The 25,074-nt window shown below is 43.5% G+C and overlaps 1 protein-coding gene across 1 annotated transcript in view; it reads left to right on the forward strand.

Moving 5' to 3' along the window:
• Positions 1-25,074, forward strand: part of LOC124605828 (ABC transporter G family member 23) — a 344,743-nt gene that overhangs the window by 89,763 nt on the left and 229,906 nt on the right. The gene's annotated exons all lie outside the window — the stretch shown is intronic.

Below are 25,074 nucleotides of genomic sequence, written 5' to 3' on the forward strand. Positions count from 1 at the left end.
GTCAAAAATTTTGTAACGATCATCAAGTCAACATCAAACTCCGTGAATACAAAACGCGTGTCTGGTAAGAACATCATAGTATTCCCTCTAAGCTTTATGGAGAAGTAAGAACAACTGTGAAACGCCGATAAACTATACGAATCTTAATCACACTCAAAACATGCAGTCAATAAGTACCGAATTCCCACAAGTGAACTGGGGAATGTGTCAATTTTGGTCCAGAAAAAAATGACAAACTTTGTTTCAGCTGAGCTCCTGATTGTATATTGTCTAGTTGTGATCTGTTTTGTTTAATGTCCTTTTTTTTGCAGATTCTCTTGTAAATTCGTGGTATTAAACAGTTTTATGACTAACAAGTATGTACACATGTTTTAGTCTATTGTGCTGGATGTACACAGAGATTTGGTTTAAGGGGGGTAGGACGTCAAACGGGCCGACTTGGAGCAGGAGAGGCACCACAGGACATTTTAATTTCCACTGTCTATACTTTTACAAGTAAATTCATAAAACTTTGTCAGCATGACCAGGAAGGATTCAGGATTCACACTAGTAGCAGCGGAAGTTCAAAAACATAATAAAATAATTTTTTTACATGTGAAATTTCATCATTTTTTCACTTACTATTGGTTGCATTTGTTGCTATAGGTACACTATTCTTTATAAGTAAGAGAGACTGTTCGATGAATTTTGCACAGCATACAAACCATACTTACAGGTGTCTGAAACTCTAGAATCCATTTAATTTATGAAAAAATGAATGAGCTGTTACGTTTTAAACTTTACGTTTAGAAAAAAAATCAAATTTTCTAGTTAATTATCTCAATTTTTCCCACCGTTTTTAATAGATTTGGAAAATTCTAGAGTTTCATACACCTGTAAGTATGGTTTGTATGCTGTGCAAAATTCATCAAAGAATCTATCTTACTTGTGAAGAAAAATGTACCTATAGCAACAAATGCAGCCAACAGTAAGTGAAAAGATGATGAAATTTCATATCTAAAAAAAATTTATTTTGCTATGTTTTTGCACTTCCACTGCTATGAGTGTGAATCACGAATCCTTCCTGGTCATGCTGATAAAGTTTTATGAATTTATTTGTAAAAGTATAGACAGTAGAAAATAAAATGTCCTGTGGTGCCTCTCCTGCTCCAAGTCGGCCCGTTTGACGCCCTACCCCCCTTAACATCACTACTTCCATTTTGTAGCTTTAAGCGCTTTTGTGATTACCCGTCGATTTCTGTAAGCTTGCTTTGTACACCCTGATATGCAATACATTTGTTCTCTTTTACTATGCAGGGGCCTGAAGACGGCACAGTGTAATGCCGAAACTGGTAGTCGTCAAAACAAAATAAAATAACATCTCAGTTACATGGCTGTTTGAGAATTTCATTGATATTGACGATTACTTAACCAACTGATGTCCCCTGTCCAAGATGGATCAACAGAGTTTCCTGATAGTGTTGTTCGAAACGTGATGCACTCGCGTAGCATGCATTGTGTCAGTGTCCCACAATTTTGCACCAATCCTGCTTGTTTCCTTGTGATTTGAGCTACTCTCGAATAATTTTGTTGAGAATGTGTTGAAGCATCTTCATCACGCGGTTCAGTAAACTGATCGTGCGGTACTTAGAAAGTTTACCATTTCATCTTAGTTTCCATGACCCCTAATCGTCGTTCTGCCTCTTTTGTAGCTGGCCAGCGCTCGGTGCCGTGGAGAGGAACAGGACGGATGACAGTCTGGTACATCTTTGACTTCAGACGATCCTTAATACGACTATCGTAGGTGACGACTGTTGTCTTTCGCTATTTCAAAAAATGGTTCAAATGATGGCTCTGAGCACTATGGGACTTAACTTCTGAGGTCACCAGTCCCCTAGAACTCAGAACTACTTAAACCTAACTAACCTAAGGACATCACACACATCCGTTCCCGAGGCAGAATTCGAACCTGCGACCGCAGCGGTCGCGCGGTTCCAGACTGTAGCGCCTAGAACCGCTCGACCATCTCGGCCAGCTTCGCCATTTCATCCACGCTGCTTGCGTCCTTACGTTGACCTCGCTAGTGTGGAGCCTAAGATACTTAAATTTTGATACCTATCGTAGATCTTCTCCATCAACGTTGATGGTACCTATTTCTCATGGATATCATGTAATACCCTCAGTTTTCTTTTTGTTGAGCCACAGGCCATATCGCGTGGCTAGTCCGTTCCACCCTTGTGTTTGGTACTGGAGATCAAACTTGTTCTCCACAGCCATGATGACGTCATCATCATAGAGAAGCGTCCATGGCAGTGGTATGTGCAGGTCTGATGTGACAGTGTCCATCGCAAGAATAAACAGCTGTGGTGATAAGGCCGGGCCTTGGTGGACTCATACCGTGACGCGCAAGTTATTTGACGCTCCTGCTGATGTGGCTTACCAACACAAGTACAAGGATAGCGTACCAATAGGGACAAGAAAGAAGGCATGAAGGGCGCCAAAAACAGAAATAACAATCATCCATTTATTGCACCATTACACACGCACGTCATGATATATGAGACATTACAATTGGCATACTGAAATCTATTATGACTAACAATATGTATCACGAAGGGCACACACAATGGAGTTTGAGAAATCACAATAGCACATCAACTCCGCTATGACAAACAGTGTGCATAATGAAGGCCGCACAATTTTGCCAATGTAAGAAATTAAAATAATACTAACATCTGAACGCAAACAACCCCAGCCGAGCCGAACTGTCTTCACGCCAAGGCAGCCACCTCTTTCCTCCTCACACGCCTCCAGCTAAGCTCCGGCCAGCGATCACACAGGGAAACAACCGCCTAACGCCAATGCGCCGTCTGAGTGAAAATTCAGCACTAACAAGGGAACCTCCCGATCGCACCCCCCTCAGATTTAGTTATAAGTTGGCACAGTGGATAGGCCTTGAAAAACTGAACACAGATCAATCGAGAAAACAGGAAGAAGTTGTGTGGAACTACGAAAAAAATAAGCAAAATATATCAACTGAGTAGTCCATGCGCAAGATACGCAACATCAAGGATAGTGTGAGCTCAGGAGCGCCGTGGTCCCGTGGTTAGCGTGAGCAGCTGCGGAACTAGAGGTCCTTGGTTCAAGTCTGGCGCCCTGGAATTCAGTATGGTGTTGGCCCACCCTTAACCTTGATGACAGCTTCCACTCTCGCAGGCATAAGTTCAATCAGGTGCTGGAAAGTTTCTTGGGGAATGGAAGCCCATTCTTCACAGAGTGCTGCACTGAGGAAAGGTATCGATGTCGGCGTTCCAAAACATCCCAAAGGTGTTCTATAGGATTCAAGTCAGGAGTCTGTGCAGGCCAGTCCATTACAGGGATGTTATTGTCGTGTAACCACTCCTCCACAGGCCGTGCATTTTGAACAGGTGATCGATCGTGTTGAAAGATCCAGTCGCCATCCCCGAAATGCTCTTCAACAGTGCGAAGCAAGAAGGTGCTTAAAACATCAATGTAGGCCTGTGCTGTGATAGTGCCACGCAAAACAACAAGGGGTGCAACCCCCTCCATGGAAAACACGGCCACAACATAACATCACCGCCTCCGAATTTTACTGTTGGCACTACACACGCTGGCAGATGACGTTCATTGGGGATTCGCCATACCCACACCCTGCCATCAGATCGCCACATTGTGTACCGTGATTCGTCACTCCACAAAATGGTTTTCCACTGTTTCATCGTCCAATGTTTACCCTCCTTACACCAAGCGAGGCGTCGTTTGGCATTTATCTGCGTGATGTGTGGCTTATGAGCAGCCGCACGACCATGAAATCCAAGTTTTCTCACCTCCCGCCTAACTGTCATAGTACTTGCAGTGGATCCTGATGCAGTTTGGAATACCTTTGTGATGGTCTGGATAGATGTCTACCTTTTACACATTACGACCCTATTCAACTGTCGGCGGTCTCTGTCAATCGACAGACAAGGTCGGCCTGTACGCTTTTGTGTTGTACGTGTCCCTCCACGTTTCCACTTCACTATCACATCGGAAACAGTGGACCTAGGGATAGTTAGGAGTGTGGAAATTTCGCGTACAGACGTGTGACACAATTGACACCCAGTCACCTGACGACGTTCGAAGTGCCTGAGTTCCGCGAAGCGCACCATTCTGCTTTCTCACGATGTCTAATGACTACTGAGGTCGCTGATGTGGAGTACCTGGCAGTAGGTGGCAGCACAATGCACCTGAAAAGCGTATGTTTTTGGGAGATGTCCGGATACTTTTGATCACTTAGTGTAGCTGCAGACCTTGCAAGAACTACCGGTACACGTGTCTCTGCCAGAACCATTTCGCGGCGTTTAAATCAGGCCGTTTTGTATGCTAGGGAACCTGTTAAATGCATCTCGGTTCCGCCATGCCATCGTCGAAAAAGAGTTCGTTGCAGTAGGGAGTATGTTGACTGAGGTCAGGAACAATGGTCCAGAGTGATGTTCTCCTACGAATCCTGCGCCACTGTGTCAAGTGATTCTGGCCCCCAGTTAGTGTGGAGAGAGAGAGAGAGAGAGAGAGAGAGAGAGAGATAGAGAGAGAGAGAGAGAGAGAGAGAGAGAAAACACGTTATACACCACAGAATGTTCATGAATGTCATCGATATGACTTACGCGGTATGACGTGTCCAGGCATTATGCACAACGGCCAACCACCGCTGCATATCTTTGAGTGAGGTACGGTTACAGCACGGCGGTACTGCAGGGAAATCATGCTGCATCATGTCCGTCTTTTTAGAGGTCCGGTTAAGTCCCGACTTTCTGTTTACAGACACCAAAGCCCGCCCACATAGGATTGCTGAGGTGTCAGACACACTGGAAAGTGAAGGTATTTAACGTATGGAATGGCTTGCGTATCCATCGGACCTAAAGCCTATTGCTCTGCTTCGGATGGTCCTGGCAGACGTGTTTCTCAACGAACGCCCCCTCCCCGAACTGTGCAAGAAGTGAAAACCGCCTTGAGAAAGGAATGGGGCAATATCCCCGAATGACTCCTCAACAGTTTGGTAGCCATCATGAATAACAGGGTAAAATGTGCGTTAGTACCTGTGGATGACATATTCCTTACTGAAAGTCCGATATCGACCTTTAAGTTGAGAGTCTGACCTGAGTCAAATATGGACGTTATTTATTTCTATTATCCCGCTTCCCATATGTTGAAATCTGTACCATTTTTGTCGTAATTGTACGACTTTATCTTTATTACGTATGTACTGTGTTACATGTCATCCATCATTGCCCATGGTTACGCCTGTCCAACAGTGTCTCTGCTCCTTAGCAACTGCCATGCAGTGTATTTACTTTAAACAGAATCACAGTAACACACAGACTATTTACACTCTGCTGGAATTACAATTTCCTTGATACGTATGAGTCTGAACTTTATCTTTAATGGTGATAGAAGCTGAATAAATGAATTAAAATTTGTGCCACAGCTCAGACTTGAAGCGAGGTACTCTAGTTACTAGGCACATGTGCTAGCCATTACATCACTGCAGCAGTATGGGTAACACCCCTGCACGGACTATTCTAGTCCAGCGCCCTCCTTAATACGAACTTCAATTCACGCCTTAAACCCATTGTACTCTTTTGTACACACAATCTGGGTGCTATTCCAGCACTGGAGAACCTCAGCAATTGTACAATTTAGGAAGGGGAAAATAGGTTGAAGGCATGAATTGAAGTTTTTGTTGTGGAGGGCACTGGACTAGGATATTCTGTGCAGTTGTGTTGGCCATACTCCTAGGGTGATGTAATGGTTAGCACCTCTGCCTAGTAGGCAGAAGACACGGGTTCAAGTCCTAGCTGTGGCACAGATCTTAATTCATTTATTCAGCTTCTATCGTTATCTAACATTTACACTCTATTCATCACATCTTCCTAACGGCTTATGATTTCTGACGGTGGCCAAAGAATGACTGTAACAATCAAAATTCTTCTACAGTGATTGTCTCTACATGAAGATATTATGTCACATTTGTCCATGAACAGAACATAGTTTTCCCTAGCTGTTAAGTTTTGTCAGTAAAAGATTCCTTGAGCTAATCATATATTTGTGGAGATTTTACATAAAACCGCTTCTCTGTTGTCAGTCGACAATGTCATAGAGTAAGAAAAGGAGAATCCTCCTATTCCATCTGCACGTGTATCTCCAGTGGCTGAGCGATCTGGAGAATCTGCTAAGCAGGGCGACAAATGAAAAGTCGCTTATCGAGGTATGTCAAGGCAGTATGGACAAGATGCAGTTTTGAGTTATCTTGTTGAAAGATAACGTTACGGCTGCTGTCCAAATTACCGACTGTATGAATCAGTGTTGGTCTTGTAAATTATAGACTATATTAACCAGAGTTTATGGTACTGTATAACCGATGGCACCCCATTCCATCACGCCAGATGACGATGGCGAATGCAATCTGGTAGCGTTCGTTCTCCTCAGAACTCCCAAACGCGGATACGACGATCGTGATGCTGTACGCAGAATTGGCACATGGTGCCACTCGTGTGACCAGTGTCATCACTGAGACCACCATTGTCGGCGTTCCTTCCTCTGCTGCTCGTCAAGAAAGTCGCAACTATGTTCTCCTAGCTGACAGTCCCTTGTGCTCCAGACGTTGTCCCACTATCCCTGTGGATACTCATGCTGCTGCAAACAAGCTGCGTTCCTGACTCACGTAGCTGTATGAGCGTGCACGCCCGAGCGAACGATACGTCTGTCGTGTAGGGAACTAGTCGCGTGGGGCAGTTGAGATGCTGCATGGCGTTGAGCATGGCCCTCCACAATATATCAGTTCCGTATTCGCGTGACAGTCGTGGGATGCCGACCAACCCTAGCAGCAGTATTTCAGAACGATAAACCACGGGCCAGAGTCCTGCCGTTGTCGAAACACGACACTCGCTGATACACGTTACTCCTTTTTACAAGAGGCATGACACGTTCTTCTTCGGAAAAAAACCCATCCCAATTCTATTTGCTGATGAGAAACCCCCAGCATAATCTTTCCTCGTATACAGACTGCACACGGCTACTCTGTATGCTTGCGCTGAAATGCTAATCATTTTCATGTCTATGCATGAAGTATACATCATGCCAATTTTAAATTAGTTCCCGTCATCTTCGTTGCAAATTTAATGGACAGCAATGTAGACGCTGTATAGACATTTCCAGTATCACATATACAAAAACTGATTCTCAGTTGGTCGTCTGCCTCTATTGTATACATCTGCCTGTCCCTAAACGTATAAAAGGTACGTTTAATGCCTCAACTTAAGCATTTTGGCGTCAAAACACAAATACGCCTTACAGAAATAAAATTTGAAACTGATGTCAGAAATATCGTTTCAATGGTATCTGAAGTCGATTTACTCGTATTTTCAAAAACCGGAAACAGGAAGTGTCGACAAATTCCTGCTGCAATTAGATCACATGACCTCACGCGCCACATATGTTTGCTCATCACGATGCGAGAGTAATGAGTGCGTTTTCCCAATGTGACTGTAGTGAGCGATGTTGTCCGCCTGGTTTCTCTAAACACGTGCATTTTTCTGGTTTCTTGCTCTGGACCTGTGGCCTCCATTTTAAGGCGAACAGCTTCAGATTTTCAGTCTGGCAGTTTCAGTCAACAAAGAACATATCTTTCCGTATAGCTTTTACCATTATAGGGGGAGGGGGGTAATAATAGTCACTAAAGAGTGTTCTCCAACAGCCCGTTAAATACACAATCCAGTTTTATTACATTCTCGGGAAAAAATTGCGGAGTGATTTCAAGATAATAAGAGATCTACTGTGGAATGTTCTAAAAGCCATATCGTGTGAGCTAGAGAGCAGAAAGAAACGAGGATATCTCATGGTTGCAGTGTGAAATATGGCCAGTTTTTCTAGTATCACCCAGTTAAAAAAGTAATTTTTAATGCCACTGTTTATTACTAATCGAACAGTCAATGAAAGTAAGGCAGTGCACTAATTTACGACGTACCTATCTTGGTCTAAAGGCTCTTGAGAGCGCCATACGCTTCACCACTGGAATGATTATGTCGCAACACGAAGAAACGACAAAAAACTAGCAGCATGTACCTCATATCATTTTGATATCATCCATTTGGAAAAGTCGTCTTCAAATTCTGAAACGCCGGAAGCGCACTGGCTTAACAGAACTTCATTTTGCACAAAATGTTCATTGAAATATGCTATTGCTACAGATTTCATTCACTGATATCCTCTAAGTAACCCATCTACCACGTCTCGTGTTGTTACGTGCAGTGAAAAATTCATATTCGCTAAAAAGAGCTAGAGGTTGGGACTTAACCTCTCTTCGAGGTCGATGTTTCATATTCCTTGCCTCAGACCTTTAGGGGTGATAGATCACGTCACGGTGAACATTGTTACAGAAAAAAACGTTCGCTGACGCTGCCCGACGATGCTTGGCGTCTTTTTATTGAACTTGCCGGCCCTGGGATGACGAGATTTCACTGAGAGAGCAGCGTCTACTATCTGGGTGTGGTGCATCGACATACTGCGTACCCCAGTAAACTGATACAGCGTTTTTCCAAAATAAAACTGTGAGAATGAATAACTGCAAGGAGACAAAGATATTTTAAAAGCGGGTCAGGAACGCGGAACAGATGATTGGATTATAGACAACACACATTGAATACGCACGCCGCAGAGTGGCTATGTTCTGCCGCCTCTTAGAAACGAGGATATCTCATAGTTGTGGTGTGAAATAATAAAAGACTCCTGGCATCTCCAGGAAGAGTGGGCGAACATTATGTCTCTGACATAACTTGTTACCTACTACGTTAATTGTCGCCCAAGCAGTTTGATGCAAATACTTGGGAGCGTCCTGTATATGAGCGAAAATGTTACAGTCATCTGGCTAACTTACTGGTCCACCTTTGGAACGCAATAGCAGAGATTCTGCATCTCATGTATTCGACAAGTCCTTGGCAGATTTCCAGTAGTATATGGCACCAGGTCACGCAATTCTCGTATAATACGAGCCGATGATTTGTGGACGCGGAGCTGGCACCGAATGGTGTTCAAGAAGTGTTCCGTCTGGATCGCACCAGCTGAATTTCGGGGTCAAAACGTCAACATGGATTCACTATCATGCTTGTCAGATCATTACAGCACGATTTTGGCCTTGTGTCACGAACAATTATCCTGTTTGAAGATGCCATCGCCGTCAGGGACATGATGGGATAAAGATTATAGATAATAATTTTCACATAGTCAACAGTTGTCTTTATATCATTACCCCAGGTCCCATGGAAGCCCATAATCAAACTCTGCCTCGAAATCTGGCAGAAAACCCAACGATGTTCTGCTCATATGTTAAGTACACCAGCCACGAGACGCAGTCATTACATTCTCCGCACGATAACAATGGTGATGTGAGTGATAACAGAGCTACTTAAGCAGAGCTAATAAACACGGTTTTACGAAACTCCTTCGCCAAAGACGACGAAGTAAATATTACAGAACTCTAATCTGGAACAGTTGTCAACATGAGCAACTTAGAAGCAGATATCCTCGGTGTAGCGAAGCGGATTAATAAAGGCAAGGCCTCTGGTCCAGATTGTATACCAGTCAGGTTCCTTTCAAAGTGTGCTGATACAATAGCTCCTTACGTAGCGGTCAATATAACCGCTCGCTCGTAGAAGGGTCTGTACCCAAAGACTGGAAAGTCACACCAATACCCAAGAAGGGAAATAGGAGTAATCTGCTGAATTACAGATCCAGTACGATTTTGCAACATATACTGTGTTCGTACATTATGAGTTACCTCGAAGAATACGACTTATCGACTAATAGTCAGCACGGATTAAAAAAATATCCTCCCTTCGAAACACAACTTGTTCTTTATTCTCAGGAAGTAATGCTAGCGACAGAGAACGTCAAATTGATTCCATATTCCCAAAAGGCTTTTGACACCGTTCCTCACAAACGAATTCTAATCAAATTACGTGTCCATTGAGTATCGCCACAGTTGTGCGACTGGATTCGTGAGTTCTTGTCGGAAAGGTCATATGTAATCATATTTTGTCGGATAGTTATCCAGTGAAATAGAAGTAATAACTGGCGTTCCTCAAGGAAGTGTTGTAGGCCTTTTGTTGTTCCTGATCTAAGTAAACGATTTAGGAGACAATCTGAGCAACCTCGTTAGACTGTTTGCAGATGATGCCATCATTTACCGTCTTGTAAAGTCATCAGCTGATCAAAACCAATTGTAAAATGATTTAGGCGAAATATCTGTATGGTGCGAAAAGTGGCAATTGACTATGAATAATGAGATGCACCACACCTAGTTAGTAGGTGCTGCTAGTTCAGTGAATCTCGTCATCCCAGGGCCGGCGAGTTCAATAAAAAGACCCCAAGCAACGCCGGGCAGCGTCAGCGAACATTTTTTCTCTAAAAATGTTCCCCATGAAGTAATCTATCACCCTTAGAGGTTTGAGGCAAGGACTGTCGTCGACCACGAAGTCACGTTAAATCCCAACCTTTAGCTCTTTTAGAGAACATGAATTTTTCACTGCATGTAACAACACGAGATGCGATGGTGGGTCACTTAGAGGACATTAGAGAGTGAAGTCTGTAGCAATAAGACATTTCAATCAACATGTTGTGCAAAATGAAGTTCTGCGAAGTCAGTGCGCTTCCGGCGTTTCAGAGTTTCAAGACGACCTTTCCTAACGGAAGATACCAAAATGTTATTTAGCATATGCTGCTAGTTTTTTTGTCGTTTGTTCGTGTTCTACATCTACATCCATACTCCGCAAGCCACCTGACGGTTTGTGGCGGAGGGTACCTTGAGTACCTCTATCGGTTCTCCCTTCTACGAGTATTCCAGTCTCGTATTGTTCGTGGAAAGAAGGATTGTCGGTATGCTTCTGTGTGGGCTCTAATCTCTCTGATTTTATCCTCATGGTCTCTTCGCGAGATATACGTAGGAGGGAGCAATATACTGCTTGACTCCTCGGTGAAGGTATGTTCTCGAAACTTTAACAAACGCCCGTACCGAGCTACTGAGCGTCTCTCCTGCAGAGTCTTCCACGGGAGTGTATCTATCATCTCCGTAACGCTTTCGCGATTACTAAATGATCCTGTAACGAAGCGCACTGCTCTCCGTTGGATCTTCTCTCTCTCTTCTATCAAACCTATCTGGTACGGACCCCACACTGCTGACCAGTCTTCAAGCAGTGGGCGAACAAGCGTACTGTAACCTCCTTCCTTTGTTTTCGGATTGCATTTCCTTAGAATTCTTCCAATGAATCTCAGTCTGGCATCTGCTTTACCGACGATCAACTTTATATGATCATTCCATTTTAAATCACTTTTGCGGTGAACCAACAGCGTGTTGTGACATAATCACTGCAGTGGTGAAGTGTATGGCGCTGTCAGAAGCCCTTAGACCAAGGTAGGTACTTCGTAAATTAGCGCACTGCCTTACTTTCATTGACTGCCCGATTAGTATTAAACAGTGGCATTAAAAGTTATACTGTTAACTGAGTAAAACTAGAAAAACTGGCCATATTTCACACTGCAACCATGAGATAGCCTCGTTTCTTTCTGCTCTCTAGCTCACACGATATAGCTTTTAGAACATTCCATGGTAGATCTCGTATATCTTGAAATCACTCCGCAATGTTTTCCCGAGAATGTAATAAAACTGGATTGTGTATTTAACGGGCTGTTGGAGAACACTCTTTAGTGACTATTATTACCCCCCTCCCCTATGATGGTAAAAGGTATACGGAAAGAAAACATGTTCTTTGTTCTTTGTAAACTGAAACTGCCAGACTGAAAAGCTGAAGCTGTTCGCCTTAAAATGGAGGCCACAGGTCCAGAACAAGAAACCAGAAAAATGCACGTGTTTAGAGAAACCAGGCGGACAACATCGCTCACTACAGTCACATTGGGAAAACGCACTCATTACTCTCGCATCACGATGAGCAAACATATGAGGCACGTGAGGTCATGTTATCTAATTGCAGCAGGAATTTGTCGACACTTCCTGTTTCCGGTTTTGAAAATACGAGTAAATCGACTTCCGATACCATTGAAACGATATTTCTGACATCAGTTTCAAATTTTATTTCTATGAGACGCATTTGTGCTTTGACGCCAAAATGCTTAAGTTGAGGCATTAAACGTACCTTTTATACGTTTAGAGACAGGCAGATGTATAGAATAGAGGCAAACTACCAACTGAGGTTTTGTATATGCGGTACTGGAATCGTCTGTACAGCGTCTACATTGCTGTCGATTAACATTACAACGAAGAAGACGGCAACTAATTTAAAAATGGTCTGATGCGTATTACATGCATAGACATGAAAGTGATCAGCATTTCAGCGCAAGCATACGGAGTAGCCATCTGCAGTCTGTATTCAAGGAAAGATTATGCAGGAGATATCTCATCAGCAAATCGAATCTTAATATTGTTTCTTTGGAGAAGAACGTGTTATGCCTCGTGTAAAAAGGAGAAACGTCAGTCAGAGTGACGTGTTTCAACGAAGGGAAGTCTGTGGCCTCTATTTTATCGTTCTGAGATAATGCTTCTCGCGTTGGTCGGCATCCCACGACTGTCATGCGAATATGGAACTGATATGCTGTGGGGGGCCATGCTCAACGCCATGCAGCATCTCAACTGCCCCACGCGACTAGCGCCCGACAGAACAAAAGGAAGCCGCTGAGTTTCGGTTGCACTATAAATCACACAAATCTAAAGGTTGTAAATTCAACTAAATTCTTTCGGATTACAGCTACGAATCATATAAATTTTAACGATCACATATATAATTTTGCGGGGAAAGCAAACCAAAGACTGCAATTTATTGGCAGAACACTTACAAAATGCACGAGATCTATTAAAGAGACAGCTTGCATCACGCTTGCCTGCCCTCTTCTGGAATGTTTCAGTGTGGTGTGAGACTATCAATAGATGGGACTGACGGAGGACATTGAAAGAGTTCAAAGAAGTTCGGCTCTTTTTGTATCATCGCGAAATAGGGGAGGTAGTGCCACGGACATGATACGTTAACTGGGGTAACAATCATTAATACAAAGGCGTTTTTCTTTGCGACAGGATCTTCTGATGAAATTTCAATACCAAATTTCTCCTCCGATTGCAGGAATATTTTGTTGACTGCCTCCTACACAGGGAGAAGTGATCGTCATGATAAAATAAGAGAAATAAGAGCTCGCACAGAAACATTTAAGTGCTCGTTTTTACCGTCCGCGGTTCAAGAGTGGAACGGTAGAGAAAGAGCTTGAAAGTGGTTTGATGAACTCTCTGTCAGACACTTAATTGTGAATTGCAGAGTAATGAAGATGTAGATTCGTTCGTGACGCTGTGCATGTTGTCAGGCATTCGGTCACCTGGGTGACGACACACCCAGACACGACCATTGAACTGGTGTAAGAAGAAACGTGATTCATCCGAGCAGGCGACAAGTTTGCGTTGATCCACGGTACAACCTTGATGATCCTATGCCCACAGCAGTCGTATTTAACGAAGGCGTTGAATCGACATCGGTACACGAAGAGGTCATCTGCTGCAATCACATGTTCAACATATGCTGCACGGTGTCTCCGAAACACTTCTGTCTGCACCAGCTTAGTACCTCGTCGTCTTATCTGCCACAAATCACCACCCTACGTGCTTTGCAGAACGAACAAGCCTAAGACGTCGCTTTCTTTAATGAAGATTGGACGTCTATCACCTTTTCACCTACTCGTGGTTTATCGTGCTTCAGCTACTTTCTCTTAGATGCTCAGGGTGGTAGTGCGTGAACAATCAAGCTGCTCTCTGCTGTTACCGAGACGCTGGTTCCCAATGCGAGACCGAGGTGGCGCAGTGGTTAGCACACTGGACTCGCATTCGGGAGGACGACGGTTCAATCCCGTCTCCGGCCATCCTGATTTAGGTTTTCCGTGATTTTCCTAAATCGTTTCAGGCAAATGCCGGGATGGTTCCTTTGAAAGGGCACGGCCGATTTCCTTCCCAATCCTTCCCTAACCCGAGCTTGCGCTCCGTCTCTAATGACCTCGTTGTCGACGGGACGTTAAACACTAACCACCACCACCACCCAATGCGAGGGTGTAAAAATCTGTCCTTTTCAAAGTTGCTTATATCATTAGATGTCCCCCTTTCCAATGCGTATCGTCGCTAGAATGATTCCCCATCCGTCTCTACTTCGTTTATAAACTTGAACATTCCTTACCGCGTCACGTGCCCACAATGCCACCAGCCAGCTCACATCTTCCATGTGCATGTTTCTGTGTGTGTGTTTTCTGGCGCATTAGGTCTCCAATGTTCAATTTCTTCAGATAATCTTCATGCGTTATTAGACGTTTTGAAACATTTCTAAAACTAAAGCTTTTACATGGCCTAGTTGGAGGTGATATACTCCTTTCTTCTTACCTCTCAACTGACTTACACATCCAGCTGTAGCGATACCTATAATTTAATGTGGACTACAAATCACGTCGCTACTTCTAATTATTCACACACATAAATCGTTGACAGAGATGAAAGAAGCAACAAGAGGTAGAAAAAGAGTCATAGAGCCGACTGAGTATCCGAAGTATGTGATACTGTAGCTTTAGATTAACATTAATTTACCACTTTTTACATGCCAGCGTAGGCTTCAGTTTCAAATCAGGACACACATCGAATAATAAGAGGGGCGTTCAATAACTAACGCAAATATTTTCTTCTGAAAGAAGTTTCCTTTTTTTTCTTCTTCAAAATTCCAACACACCGCGTTATTCCCCACTCTTTTAGCTACAAAACCCTATTTTTCAACATAAACTCCATCCAGTGCGTCGGCATTACGCCACCTTACTGTGAGGGCCTATATGCCCGCATGCTACCATTCTACTGGTCGATGTCGAAGCCAACGTCTTGCTGCATCAATAAACTCCCCGTCATCCACGTTCCGCTTGAAGCAGATTGCATCCTTCATTGAGCCAAACGGACGGACGGACGGAAGTCGTAAGGTACGAGGTCCGGGCTGAGAATGGATGAGGAAGAACAGTCTAATGAAGTTTCGTTAGCTCCTCTCGGGTGTACACATTTGTGTAAGGCCTTGCATTGTCATCGAGAAGGAGAAGTTCGTTTGCATTTTTGTGGTGACGAAATCGGTTATTCAGTAGCACTATACACATCAGAGTTGATCGTTGCTCGTTGCATCGTGGGGAAGGACATCAAACAGAATAACACCTTCAGAGTCCCAAAAGAGCGTCGCCATGAGTTTAGAGTCTGAGGGTGCGGCTTCTAACTTTTTCTTCGGAGGAGAGGTGGTATGACGCCACTACGTGGTTTGCTGTTCTGTTTCCGGTTCGAAGTGTTGAACCCATGTTTCATCGCCTGTGATGATGCTCGACAAAAAATTGTCACGATCAGCCTCGTAATGCGCAAACACTTTCGCACAGATGGTCCTTCGTTGCTCTTTATGGTCTTTTGTTAGTTGGCGACGAACACAGCGGGCATATACCTCAGAGTACCACAACTGGGGAACGAGTGTGCCAGCAGTACCAAAAGAGGCTTCCAGATGAGAATCAAGGTCTTTTTGCGATCCGTCAATCACCTCGAATGAGAGTGTCCGCACGTTACAGGAGTCACAGCTACGTGCGACCGGCCGGCACGTGGGAGATCGGACAGATCTGCGCGACCTTGTTGCCACGATGAAAAATGGCTCTGAGCACTATGGGACTTAACATCTGAGGTCATCATTCCCCCAGAACTTGGAACTACTTAAACCTAACTAACCTAAGGACATGACACACATCCATGCCCGAGGCAGGATTCGAACCTGCGACAGTAGCAGGCGCGCGGTTCCAAACTGAAGCACCTAGAACCGCTCGGCCACCATGGCCGGCGCCACGATGACAATAGGGGCTGAAGTGGGAGTATTCTACGACACAACAAACTCTGTATTTCCTCAAACGAAACTGGCCTGGAAAGAATGTGTTGCATTACTTTTTGAACGCCCCTCGCCTTACTATGATAGTATTACACGCAATTAAGAAAATGAGAGGTGCTCGAAGGGTCACTAAAAAAACGTTAACAACTGCACGTCATTCGGACGTGAGCAAGGAAGGGAAGAGGCAATGAACGTGCTCCTCTGACTTCTGTGAGATAAACAGCTAGTCGGCTGCACAGCCATGGTTTGCTCATTTCTGACGGTACCGTTTCCGCCGTGTGCACATGGGCAGGAAAACATGAGGCATAGCCGCTCCACAGAAAAACCGCCGACCGTCTGACCTGTCCAATGCACAAGTTAGAGGAAGTGTAAAAAATTCGCTGCATCAGAGAGGAAAAGTATAGCCAGCAAGAGGAATGCATACGACACACAAGCGTTGCGACAACGTTGTGACGCATACAGGAAATTTCTTGAGGATGGGGCGCTGGTGCGTGCAAGTCAAGGATTTTGTGAGGTGGCAGTGCAGTCAGTCGGCATGGACAAATTGTGTTTAAAGATATGAAACAGCTATTAATTGGATGTTCCGTACGTTCTTGATAGAATTATTTTTCAATTATGAGTGAAAAAACATGATACTGGTGTAACATTGAACCATATTAATATTTTACAAACCGGTTTTCGAGTGGTATGCCATCGTCAGGTAAAAAGATACAAATGTGTGGACATGAATTTTTTGAGGGAACAAAGATTTTAAATTAGGTGCATCCACAGAGCATCTCAGTTAACTTTCATAGAGGAAAATTGGGACTAAAACGAGATGAATAATTTCAGTAAAATGCAATGTAAAACCACTTAGCTTAAATAAAATGTGTGACACATTAAATTTTGAACTCTGTGACAAATTACAATAATGTTTTGAGAAGAAAAATAAGTTGAATAAATTATAGTAGACTTTGGTGATATGTTTCATGGGGAGGGGGGGGGTGGGAGGTTACAGGGACTGTACAAGATAATCTTGCACCTAACGGTTCCAGTATTACTAACACGTAAATATTGCAAGTGAGATTAAATGGGTAAGTGAAAGAACTGTAATTATGCAAAATTAATTATTAACAGAGCAAGCTAAACTATAGTAACTGAAATAAAGGAAAATTTGGAAGTGTGAATAGGAGGATAATTTACAGTGGTCTGGATGGGATCATTAGCAGTGCCTGAAGTTAGAAGTGGCGAGTACGGGAACTGTCTTTCATCATTCACTTCTAAGCTTAGGCAACTAGATATATGTTTATTAATTTCCATTGTTTCAAGGTAGTTCATCTTCCTTCCTTTGTTGGAATTCATTTTTATGTTGCACTATGTAACTGAGGCGAGTTTCCAACTTCTGTCGTGTCCCTTCAAGAAGGTGGATATAGCCCCAATAGACTAGCTATACGGAATTTGCCACAAAAACAACTGATTTTGTATATTACACTATTTTCCAAAGCTGATCTGCTGAGGAAGAGGTGAAGAGGGTTCATATCGGTTTCGTGGAAAGGAGAATAGAGGAAACAAAATACAATTTCTCACAAAATAAAACTCAAAATTAGTGCAAAACTCTGGTCACTGATCACCAAGCGTACTAAAGTTGCCACTTTATAAGAGACCAGTGCACATCGATTCTTTAAAGAATCCCACTCCCATGTATAAAACATCAAACTTCTGATTACTTGACAAATGAGTTGATGTATTACGTAATTGACGTTATGCATGTAAGCGAGGAAAAAGTTTGGACAAGGTTTGAAATTATGCTTAAAGTTTGTTGGAAGTCGCAAGTCTTGTCATATAAAACACTGGATGAATATAGTATGGGTAATTTGCTCCCCAATTTAAACAAAAGCAATTTTTTTATGTATCTCGTTTATAACGTCATGTCACCTGAAGTACCTGTTGTACAATTATATAATTTTGCAGGTACGTTAAGTGATGTATACAGATACTGTACGCAAAGTGTATTGTGAAGAGAATTAGTGGTAAAGAAATAATAAATGAAAACGTCATGCTTTACACTAAAAGTTGACTGTATGAACATAGAAAATGTAGTAAGCGATTAACCCTTTTCCTTTCATTATTTTATGGAGGTGTCTGCGAGAAAAAGTTTCGGTAAGTTTGAAATTATATGTAATCTTTATTGGAAGTCGCTAAGTCCTCTCATTCTCAAGTTCTGGATGAACGAAGTCTGTATAATTCAAAATGTCAGTTACACTGCATCAAGACAAACACGTCGTTTCTAACCGTAATATTTTTTTATTGTGTAAAACTTTTAACCTAAGATTGTATCTCTTAATGAGTAAATTATGATAACTTTTTAAATTTTTGAATTCCGTCAGTGATTACGTAAAATACTGAAACCGAATTTCATTTCCCCTAAGCTGCAACTGATACTAGATTCTGGGGTAGCGTTTTAGTACAAAACCTATCATTACAGTGTATTTAATTCAGAGAGTAAGTTTATTTGTACAATTTTTTTTACTATCGGGCAGATAATTTTCACATATATGCGAAACGTTCTACATTGACATTTATCTGCTTTTAACACTGGCTGGTTATACGAGAAACTGAAAGTACAACGATAGTTGAAGCTTTTAGAAACCAGAGACCCCTCTCATTTCATTGCGAGGAGAATAGCAGGACACTGCGAAACAGTTTTGTTTTGAGATTTTAAGGCAAATGCCTCTGGGTACGCTTGCTAGCAGTCAGTATCTATTACATGTTAGGCTTTCTTCAAGCTGTTACTGAATTGATACGACTGTCTGCGTTTCGAGGCAGCATGCGAATTCTGTTTGCGAAGATCAAACTTTTCTTCTGCGCTCACTGGATATCCTCTTGGGTGTACCATCACCGAGCCATCTCGCTCCGCGAAATGAAATGATATTCGTGTTGTGATCTTCGGTCGGAATATTGGCTGAATGCTGCGCAAACCTCTTCATCAGTGTATAACAACCGAAACCTACATCCGTTTGAACTTGTATACTACAAACAAACATTGGTCTCTCTAAAATTATTACCCTTCCCCCCCCCCCTCTCCCTCCAATCACAGACATGTATATACAGACTTTCCCTCATTGCAAAATTCACGATTCCTTGATGCCTCTGGTCGTGTCTAATCAACCGATCCTTTCTTCTAGTCAAGTTGTGCAACAAAAATCTTTTCTCTCAGTTCCATAACGTTTCTCCTCATTAGTTATGCGATCCACCCATCTAACCTTCAGTATTGCTATGTAGCATCACGCTTCAAAAGCTTATGTTCTCTTCTTTTTGAACTGTGTTCACGTTTGATTTCCGTACAAGGCTGCACTCTGCACAAACACTGCACCTTCAGTAAAGGTTTTCTAACTCTCAATTTCATATTCAACGTTAAGAAATTTCCCTTTTCAGAAAATGCTTTTCATGGTATTGCCAATTTTCGTGTTATATTCTCTTTGCTTTATCATTGTCGGCTACTTTGCTGCCCAAGTATCGAAACTTATCTTCTACTCTCAGTTTTTCATTTCCCAATCTAATTCCCTCCGTATTGGGTGATTTAATTGGGCTCCATTCCATTATCCTTGTACTATTTTTGTTGATGTACATCTTATAGCGTCTTTTCAAGACATTATCCATTCCGTACAAGTAATCTTCCAATATTACATCGTTTCCGACAGAATTTGAATTCTTGAAAAACCTTGGTTGCACACAGCTGTATTAATCAATGTATTACACTATCACTTTCTGTCATATACAGACAATCTTCAGGTGCATTTTGACATCGTAATCAGTGTGTGACAATCCATAACCACTGTGAAACATCATGTTACATCCCCATTCAACTACAAGTTAGGAGCTCCTGATTTATAGTTGAGTGGAGATGTTGGTTTGTAACATGATGCTTGATTATAGTGGCTATAGATTTCACACATCTGATTACGATATCACAGTACACCCAAAGATGATCTGTTTATGACTGAAACTGATTAAAATTTATCAATGCAACTGTGTGCAACCATGATTTTTCAACAATTTTTACAAGTTGTAAATCATCGTCTCCTCAAAATAGTGAGAATTACAATGTCATCGGTAAATCTTGAGGATTTTATTCTTCTCTCTGCATTAAACTTTCCTATTCAATTTCTCCTCCGTTTCTTATACTGCTTGTTCAATGTACAGATTCGGATCTTCCAGCTTCAATTTGGTTCTTAGGAGTTGTAGATAATCACTCGCAGTATTTCGTCCCTGCTACCTTCAGAATTTCAAAGAGTGTATTCCAGCCAAGATTGTCAAAAGCTGTTACTAAATTTGTAAATGCTGTAAACGTATTTTTTTCCTTCGTTCAATCAATCTTCTAAAATAGTTCGTAGGATTTCTTTAAATCAACAAATGCTGTTATTGTAAACTTGCCTTCCTTCAATGTATCTTCTAAAATACGTAGTCGGTTCGCTATTGTATCGCGTATAATCTCATCAGATGATGAACACCAATTGCAAAATGATTCAGACGAGACATCTGTATGCTGCGAAAATTGGCAACTGATTCTAAATAACGAAAAGTATGAAGTTATCACATGAGTACTAAAAGGAGTCCGTTAGATTTCGGGTCATTGATAAATGCCACAAGTCTAAAGACTGTGAATTCAAATCAGTACTTAGTGATTACAATTACGAATAACTTAACTGGAACGATCGCACGGATAATGCTGTGGGGAAAGCAAACCAAAGACTGTGTTTTATTGGCAGAACACTTAGAAGATGGAACAGGTCTACTAAATAGACTGCCTACGCTACGCTTGTCCGCCCTCTGCTATTGTTGCGCGGTGTGGGATCCGCATCGGATAGAATTGACGGAGGACATCGAAAAAGTTCAAAGAAGGAAAGCTTATTTTGTATTATAGCGAAATAGGGGAGAGAGTGCCACTGAAATGATACGCGGATTGGCGTGCAAAAATAAAGGCGTTTTCGTTGCGACAGGATCTTCTCATGAAATTCCAAACAGCAGGTTACTCCTCGGAATGAGAAAATATTTTCTTGACGCCCATCTACGTAGGAGAGAATGATCATTGTAATAAAACAAGAGAAATCAGAGCTCACGCGGAAAGAATTAAGTGTTCGGTTTTCCCGCGCGCTGTCGGAGAGTGGAACACAAGAGAGATAGCTTGTAGGTAGTTCGATTAAGCCTTTGCCAGACACTTAATTGTGAATTGCAGAGTAGTCATGTACATGTACATGTACATGTATTGCTACATTACTCTGTAAACCAAACTGTTATTCCCCGAATTAGGCTTCTACCGGTTTTTCGATTCTTATGTGTATAAGTCGATATAGTATTTGATGACCATGCGTCATTAAAGTGATGCGGTAGTATTCGCATCTGTCACCAACTATGTTCTTTGTAATTAGATTTACTGCATTCTTCTTAGAGTCTGAAGGTATTTCGCCTGTTTCATATATCTAGCGTATCAGGTGAAATATACCGAAGCGCCAAAGAAACTGGTATAGGCATCGTATTGAAACACAGAGATATGTAAAGAGGCAGAATACGGCACTGCGGTCGGCGACGGCTATGTAAGACAAGTGTCTGGCGCGGTTGTTAGATCCCTTACTGCTGCTGCGATGGCAGGTTAGCAAGATTTAAGTGAATCTCCGAGATAGCGATGAAGTGGGGATTTTTTCTTACGACTATTTCACGAGTGGACAATCAACAAGTGCCAGCGTGCGAATCATTCAACGAAACGTCATCGATTTGGACTTTCGGAACCGAAGGCCCACTGGTCTACCTTTGATAACTACACGAAACAAAGATTTACTCTGCAGTGAACACATAGTGCGTAGTGGGGCGTTCATTCTGTTGTAGAAATATTCAAACGCCAAGATCGCTTAAATACTGTCGAGCAGCGGTCATGTACCAAACAGTTTTATCTTGTGACTTCGGTTGTACATATCTTATGGAAATGAACATTTTTATTTTTTATGACAGTCATTTTATATCAGCTGGTCTTCCTCATGTATCGTTATATCCTAATGGTTTATAAATGTTAATCTACATTCAGATCCGATGATGGAACCTTTAGTGTGTTGAAACCGGTTATCCAGTAAACAGTATTTAAGCGATCTCGGCGTTTGAATTATTTCTACAACAAAGCTTTGCGCCTTGCCTGGGCCCGTCAACACCGACAATGGACTGTTGACGACTGGAAATATATTGCAGGGTCGGACGAGTCTCATTTCAAATTGTATCGAGCGGATGGACGTGTACGGGCATGGAGACAACCTCATGAATCCATGGACCCTGCATGTCAGCAGGACACAGTTCAAGCTGGTGGAGGCTCTCTAATGGTGCAGTTGGAGTGTTGTGTGACTCTGACAGGCGAGACGTACGTAAGCATCCTGTCTGATCACCTGCATCCATTCATGACCATTGTGCATTACGACGGACTTCAGCAGGGCAATGCGACACCCCATACGTCCAGAATTGCTACAGAGTGGCTTCAGGAAGACTCTTCTGAGTTTAAACACTATCGCTGGGCCCGAAACTCCCCAGACATGAACATTATTGAGCATATCTGGAATGCCTTGCAACATGCTGTTCAGTAGAGATCTCCACCTCCTCGTACTCTTACAGGTTTATGGACATCCCTGCAAGAGTCATGGTGTCAATTTCTCCAGCACTACTTCTCACATTAGTCGAGTCCATGCCAAGTCGTGTTACTGTACTTCTGGGTGCTCGCTGGTGCCCTACATGATATTAGGTGTATCAGTTCCTTTGACTCTTCACAGTAGTATTTGATGACCATGAGTCATTAAAGTGATGCTTCGGCAGTTTTGGCACCTGTCAGCAACTATGTTCTTTGTAATCAGGTTTACTTCATTTTTCTTGAAGTCTAAAGATATTTCACCTGTCTCATATACACTCCTGGAAATGGAAAAAAGAACACATTGACACCGGTGTGTCAGACCCACCATACTTGCTCCGGACACTGCGAGAGGGTTGTACAAGCAATGATCACACGCACGGCACAGCGGACACACCAGGAACCGCAGTGTTGGCCGTCGAATGGCGCTAGCTGCGCAGCATTTGTGCACCGCCGCCGTCAGTGTCAGCCAGTTTGCCGTGGCATACGGAGCTCCATCGCAGTCTTTAACACTGGTAGCATGCCGCGACAGCGTGGACGTGAACCGTATGTGCAGTTGACGGACTTTGAGTGAGGGCGTATAGTGGGCATGCGGGAGGCCGGGTGGACGTACCGCCGAATTGCTCAACACGTGGGGCGTGAGGTCTCCACAGTACATCGATGTTGTCGCCAGTGGTCGGCGGAAGGTGCACGTGCCCGTCGACCTGGGACCGGACCGCAGCGACGCACGGATGCACGCCAAGACCGTAGGATCCTACACAGTGCCGTAGGGGACCGCACCGCCACTTCCCAGCAAATTAGGGACACTGTTGCTCCTGGGGTATCGGCGAGGACCATTCGCGACCGTCTCCATGAAGCTGGGCTACGGTCCCGCACACCGTTAGGCCGTCTTCCGCTCACGCCCCAACATCGTGCAGCCCGCCTCCAGTGGTGTCGCGACAGGCGTGAATGGAGGGACGAATGGAGACGTGTCGTCTTCAGCGATGAGAGTCGCTTCTGCCTTGGTGCCAATGATGGTCGTATGCGTGTTTGGCGCCGTGCAGGTGAGCGCCACAATCAGGACTGCATACGACCGAGGCACACAGGGCCAACACCCGGCATCATGGTGTGGGGAGCGATCTCCTACACTGGCCGTACACCACTGGTGATCGTCGAGGGGACACTGAATAGTGCACGGTACATCCAAACCGTCATCGAACCCATCGTTCTACCATTCCTAGACCGGCAAGGGAACTTGCTGTTCCAACAGGACAACGCACGTCCGCATGTATCCCGTGCCACCCAACGTGCTCTAGAAGGTGTAAGTCAACTACCCTGGCCAGCAAGATCTCCGGATCTGTCCCCCATTGAGCATGTTTGGGACTGGATGAAGCGTCGTCTCACGCGGTCTGCAAGTCCAGCACGAACGCTGATCCAACTGAGGCGCCAGGTGGAAATGGCATGGCAAGCCGTTCCACAGGACTACATCCAGCATCTCTAGGATCGTCTCCATGGGAGAATAGCAGCCTGCATTGCTGCGAATGGTGGATATACACTGTACTAGTGCCGACATTGTGCATGCTCTGTTGCCTGTGTCTATGTGCCTGTGGTTCTGTCAGTGTGATCATGTGATGTATCTGACCCCAGGAATGTGTCAATAAAGTTTCCCCTTCTTGGGACAATGAATTCACGGTGTTCTTATTTCAATTTCCAGGAGTGTATATTGCGCACCAGGTGAAATACGCTACTGGCAATTAAAATTGCTACACCAAGAAGAAACGCAGATGATAAACTGGTATTCATTGGACAGATATATTATACTAGAACTGACGTTTGATTACATTTTCATGCAATTTGGGTGAGTAGATCCCGAGAAATCAGTTCCCAGAACAACCACCTCTGGCCCTAATAACGACCTTGATACGCCTGGGCATTGAGTCAAACAGAGCTTGGACGGCGTGTTCAGGTACAGCTGCCCATGCAGCTTCAACACGATATCACAGTTCATCAAAAGTAGTGACTGGCGTATTGTGACGAGCCAGTTGCTCGGCCACCATTGACCAGACGTATTTAATTGGTGAGAGATCTGATGAATGTGCTGTCCAGGGCAGCAGTCCAACATTTTCTGTATCCAGGAAAGCCCGTACAGGACCTGCAACATGCGTTCGTGCATTATCCTGCTGAAATGTAGGGTTTCGCAGGGATCGAATGAAGGGTAGAGCCACGGGTCGTAACACATCTGAAATGTAACGTCCACTGTTCGAAGTGCCGTCAGTGCGCACAAGAGGTGACCGAGACGTGTAACCAATGGCACCCCATACCATCACGCCTGGTGATACGCCAGTATGGCGATGACAAATACACGCTTCCAATGTGCGTTCACCGCGATGTCGCCAAATACGGATGCGACCATCATGATGCTGTAAACAGAACGTCGATTCATCCGAAAAAATGACGTTTTGCCATTTGTGCACTCAGGTTCGTCGTCGAGTACACCAT

This window comes from Schistocerca americana, chromosome 3 (genome assembly GCF_021461395.2).
Source record: "Schistocerca americana isolate TAMUIC-IGC-003095 chromosome 3, iqSchAmer2.1, whole genome shotgun sequence".
In the NCBI taxonomy this organism is placed as follows: Eukaryota; Metazoa; Arthropoda; class Insecta; order Orthoptera; family Acrididae; genus Schistocerca; species Schistocerca americana.